This window comes from Leucopleurus acutus (genome assembly GCF_964270905.1).
Source record: "Leucopleurus acutus genome assembly, chromosome: 11".
NCBI lineage: Eukaryota > Metazoa > Chordata > Mammalia > Artiodactyla > Delphinidae > Leucopleurus > Leucopleurus acutus.
In genome coordinates this window covers 80,322,461-80,328,489 of record NC_139152.1, presented here as the reverse complement: position 1 = coordinate 80,328,489, position 6,029 = coordinate 80,322,461, and positions in this window count along the sequence as shown.

The following is a 6,029-nucleotide window of genomic DNA, read 5'->3' as shown; positions in this document are numbered from 1 at the left end:
CAGAATAATTCAGCTCTGGCTTTTAATTTCAGAAGGGTTAATCACCCCAACAAAGGTCAATCAAACTTTAATCTTGAATAAAATTGCTACAGCCCCAATCACCTGCAGGACATTTATTATATCCCTATTTCCATGTGAAAGAATGCATTGCCTTCATTATGCATCACTAATCTTCTAACTCTCTACATTAGCACATTTTACCAAAAATATTAATTCCTTTGAAACTCTGACAAAAGTTCATTTCTACACATCTCAGGAGATAATCCTGTTTAAAAGAACGGGTGCATCAGCTGTGAACCACTTTCCTAGCCCTTTCTAATCCTCATAGACCTTTGCTCCTCCAGCTGAGTTCTTACAATAGCAAATCTCAATTACACAAAATATTATGGAGGTTTAGGTTAAAACAACATTATATTATTTTAGGAACGTAATCCTCCCTGTTGTCTGTGATTGTGCCATTCACCTACTTGTTTCTGTCTATAATGTTTACTGCATACAAAAGTTATTGATTTGGAGACAGCAAATGTTAACCATATTTGAATAGCAGTAGAAAGACTCAAATTCATTAATTCATTCACTCAATAAATATATATCGAGTGCCTATTATGTACCAGATACTAGGAAGGGAGAGATGTAAAGTCAAAGAAAAAAAAAGAAAGAGAGCCTTTATCAGGAAAATAACAGTCTCTTCCGAAAATGATGTCCAGAATATAATAAAATAATGATTTAAACCTCAACTTTCAGTTTTTCTTATCAACGTCATTAAATTTTAGTGAAGATTGGAGATATGTTAAGTCAAAATCTAACCAAAATTTCAATAAACAGTCTTGTAAATTATCCAGACCCTTAAAGGCTTTACAATTTATAATCCCATAAAAGGATTCATTTTTTAAATTTGAGAATATGAAATCTGATTGTCAAATTTTAAAATGAGTATATTCAAAATATCTAGTCTCCCGTGGTTAAGAATAAAACCAGGAGAAAGTTTACAGGCTTATTAAAAAATATACGTGCTGTGCATTAATTTGTTTCTAAAATGTTATTTCAGGATGTTTCAAAACTGCTATTAACACAAAAGATAAATAGCAATGGACAAGAAACAAATTACTGTGCTTTTCTGCCATGATACAATGCTCGGATGACCATGGGGGGAAAGTAAAAGGACCTTAGCGTTTGTCCCCAGTTACATTGCAAATCGATTGCCTTGGTATTATAGCTGTGCTGTGACACAGCATAAATAACCCAAACTTTGCCTTCTGCATATTTTTTGAGATGCTTTTCTCTCTCTCTGTACTCAGAGGAAGCACAGAGGCACATGCCCCTCCTTATCAATAATTCACATCCATTAATTAGCAGTATGTGAAGGCTATCATACGGGAAACTCCCCAGAGCGTGAATATTCAATCAAGCAAGCAAAGCAAATCACAGTAAAAAGAAAATACAGGTATAAACGTCAATGGCCAGACAGACATTGAGGAATAGCACATGATTTCAAAAGATACCAGTCTTTCTAAGTGTTATAAAGAAAAAGCCCCAATCACTGTGTTTGACTTAAGTCAAGACCTCAGCCCTTTTCTCCCCACTTTGAGCATTTCTTGAAACTGAAATAGAACCTCTACATATCCTATAACTACGCTTGTTTTTTTTTCACTCCTATAACTAGGTTGACACAATAGAATAAAGCAAAGTAATGGCTTTTATGTTGTTGGGCAAAATAATTCCAAGTGCTATACGATATAAATGCTCAATTGATATTTGTTACCAAATAGTCTGTAAACTGATAAAGATTAGCTAGACACAACAACAGGCAAATACATTGCTTTATATTCCATTCTCAGCATCAAAAGCTATTTCATTATATTTCTGAATTTCTATATTTGGAAAAAACCCAAAGCTTCCTGAGAATGTGCTGTAAGTGCTCAAGAAGCATGTGGATCTTTATCTGAATCATTTTAGTCACACAACCAAAAAAAAGCCCACTAACCATCAAACAAAAGTCTTAATAAGAAAGCCCAGGAGGTTGGATTATGAAAGAAACCTACCTTTGCTGAACAAGTTTGAGATTTCTCATTTTGCCTACACAGCTTCGCCGTTCCACCTTGAGCAAAAGTCGACTCCGAGTCCCTTGTGATCTTTGTGACAATGACATCATATCACTGGCAAATTTTTCGATTTAACTTTGCAGACGTAGTAGCAACTTTGTTAATTATGATATTAGCCAGCTGGCAGGTACAATCAGTCAACCACTGTAAGAAAGCCAGACAAAGAGACATCTAATCATTGCAACCAGAGCAGATAAATTTTGTTCCTTTCTCATACGTGTCACAGATTCTATCCCTTCTGACCCTCTCCTCAGCCATCGACTGTCAAATTTAGATTCCGCAAGCTCCCAGCTTCCCTTTATCCCTGCCTTAGATCTGAAACTCCTGGTTATCAGGAAGACACGCGTCACCAGCTGTCTCGGAGCAGGAAAGCAATCAGGTGAATACTACTTATTATCTTGCATTGCTTTCCGAGAAGTGACAAGATTGATTTGGGACCAAGAATACACTCAGACCTCAGACATGGAGTTCCTAGGGTTTTTAGTTCAAACAGTAGGGTATGTGCAAAGTGGCAATAAGGAGGACTTCAATCTCAACATTAAGGATATGGGATAATAGAATGAGGAGAATTTAAAAAATCTACCAGAGTTCCATTTTCAGATGCCTTTGTATTTTCTTTTCCACCTTTGTGCTACCTTGGTAATGGCTTATGAGCAGATTGTTACCAGGAGGAGCCAGCTTAATGGCTAAATAGCTTTAAGTCAACTTATGGAAGCGGTATTCTGACATTAAGAAGTTGTCTCCACCCTTTCCTTTTTCACCAAGAAGAGTACTCTATAAATTCCAACTCCTGGAACATATCCTGACATAAAAGTTCAAATCATATTTACACAGAATAATGAGAAACGAATTTGGGTATCTCTGGTAACAATAACTTATACAACCTTAGATTGAGAGACAGGTATCATTACATCCTAATACACATTTTCCCTTCTAAAGGTCAGTCTACTGAATCATAGAGAAATGTGTAGATATACACAAACATATACAGAATTTAGTAAAATTTAAATGCATATTAGGTAGCACACGTAAAGTTCCTAAAAAATGATATGACGATATCTTTGAAAGTGAAATATTCACTTGGTCAGTGAAGAGCTTGATGCTTGGTAACCTTTAAACTGATGTAATATCTACTAAAGAGTTATTTTCTCCCATTGAAATGTTTAAGCATCAATGAAGTAAAAAGTTTGCACTACAGTGTTTAAAAAAGAATAATATACACTATAATAATAAAGTTATATTCATCAAGAAATTAGTGGGTCTTTCTGGAATGAAAGATTTTGGTGAAAAGTTAAAATGCAATTTTGAAGTGCAATTTTACATAGAGATTCTTTATATTTGGTTCCCTAAAGGGGAGCAAAATGGTTATCTTGACCTGTGAAAATTGCAGTTCTCATGCACTGTATTAATCAATCATGGTATGTAGCCTAAATTTACATTTTATTTTCACATGAAGATGTTCCTGTAACAGAGGGTCCGAAGTCCCTGCCCGTGGTTTATTTAGGCTAAATTGCTGAAAAGATAAATGTATTTAGGTGCAATCTAAAATATATACAATGAGGATAAGATGATTTAGGGATCCCACAAACTACAGAGAAAGATATTTTCATCCTAAGACGACAAAGGGTTTCTTCAATATCAGAAAGGTAAGGGAAAATATGGCTTCAGGGATTCTTAAACTATATACATACATATATATATGTGTGTGTGTGTGTATATATATATATATCTTTCTGAGAGTAAGATATTCTTTACTCTTCACATCTTGGGCTGATATTAAGAAATGAGTCAGATACCCTAAAAGCAAAAGAACAAAGAAACTGGAAATGTTGGAGAACAAGAGTGTGTTGTAACACAACATCAAGGACAAAGAATCTTAGATGTGGCTTTTAGAATTGCTCCGCTAGGAAGTGAGCTGTGCCCATCACGTTCATCGTCATAGCCTTAGTGACCATCATGGGGTCTGGCACATAGTAGTTTCTCAAGAAATACATGTTGATGAAAAATGAACACTTCTGTTGCATACACCCTCCCTCAAGGCCTAATTTGCTGACTTTAAAAATTAATAATGCAAAAAAAATCACTCCTTTGGCCTTATGCTGATGGCTATATATTAATTAGGCATATATTCATTCAAAATTATATCTTTAAAATACTGAAAAGGAGTTCATACCTAAAAATAATTCAAAATAGACATTTCTCATAAGATTCCAAAACAAGCATTTCAATAATGCTATCTGCTCCTATGAAAATAATTCTGACTCAGAATTTCAAAATGAGTCAAAAAGCTCTTTACACTTTGAGAGAAAAAAGGAACTTTCCTCCAGAAAATTCCAAGAGAATAAAATATGTTACATACACAAAGTTTTTCATCACTGTAGTATCTATAAGAGAAAATGCAAACAAACTAATGTTCCCAAAGAGGGAAATTATTAAATAAATTATGGCAATTACTTGTATGCAGTCATTATGTGATAATGAGGATGACTGAGAAAACCAAATTCTTATGACTATGTTGAATGAAAAGAGCAGAATACAGACTTGTACATACATTGATTACTGGGTACACGAAGACCTAAGAATACATAGATTACATATGCTTGACATTACATGGACAGTAATCCTAGTTGCAGTACTCTTTGTAATAGCAAAAGACTGAGGATGATCTAAAGAAAATCACCAAAGGTAACTGGTTAAATAAGTTATGTTATAGCCATACCTTAGAATGCTGCATGGCATTAAAATGAACAAAGTACTGACATGGAATTATTTCTAGGATACATTTTAAGTGAAAGAAGAGTGGTGCAGAACCATGTGTACTATATGTTATCATTTTGTTTAATAAGGATTTTGTACATAAAGCTTGTATATAAAGAGAATATCTTTGAAAAATACACAAGAAACTACTAACAATGATTGCTTCAGTATGGAAACTGGGGCTTGGAGAGCAGGAGTGGAGGAAGAACTACTTTTCACAATATATTCTTTGCTATTGTATGAATTTATGCATATATATATATATATATATATATATATATATTAAAACATTAACAAATTTAACACTTAAAATTTTTTTCATTATCCCTACTTGAATGTGCAGTCAGTATATCTTTGCTTCTTTACAAAAAAGCCCAGACACCCTCCATTTCCCCGTGTTACTGGACATGGTTCACCAGCTTATGTTTGCCCAGTTGATCTGAAGGACACACTGTTTTTCTGAACCATAACATGACCTTGTCAAGTTTTGCTTCCAACTCTCATCTTAATGCTATTTTTTCCAGTTCTACATAATTTGTTTTTTTCTTCCAGTTTTATTGGTGCATAATTGCATACAGCACTGTATAAATTTAAGGTATACAGCAAAACGATTTGGCTTACGTACGTCGTGAAATGATTGCCACAATAAGTTTAGTGAACATCCATCACCTCATATAGACACAAAGTAAAAGAAAAAATATTTCAAGCTATTGATAGCATTTTTTACGTAAGTTGATTTTCCTCACGCAGTAAATGCCAAAATGTTGACATTCCTACAGCATCTCCTTTCTCAAAAGATGTCATCCTTATAAAGGATTTAATTCAGCACATGAAAGACAAACTGCATTCCTACATTCTGTACAATTTTAGAGTTGTTTCAAGTAAGGCGTCTTCTATTCATGTTACAAATGTACAATTGTTTGTCCTCAGATAGGCAGTTTGCTCTCAAGGCTAAGTTCCCTAGATGCCAGCAGAATGTCTAGAGCCAAGGCGGCACAAGATGCAACACAGCAGCTACACGCCCCCAGTATATAATAGATTGTGAACTGATAACCCTAAAGTTTGATGTGGGCTTAAAACTTAAGGCTTTTCTTGTCTTTTCAAATATACAGATTTGAAAACTCACTGTTAATTAAAAATATTATCTAAACAAGTGTCAATTGATACCTT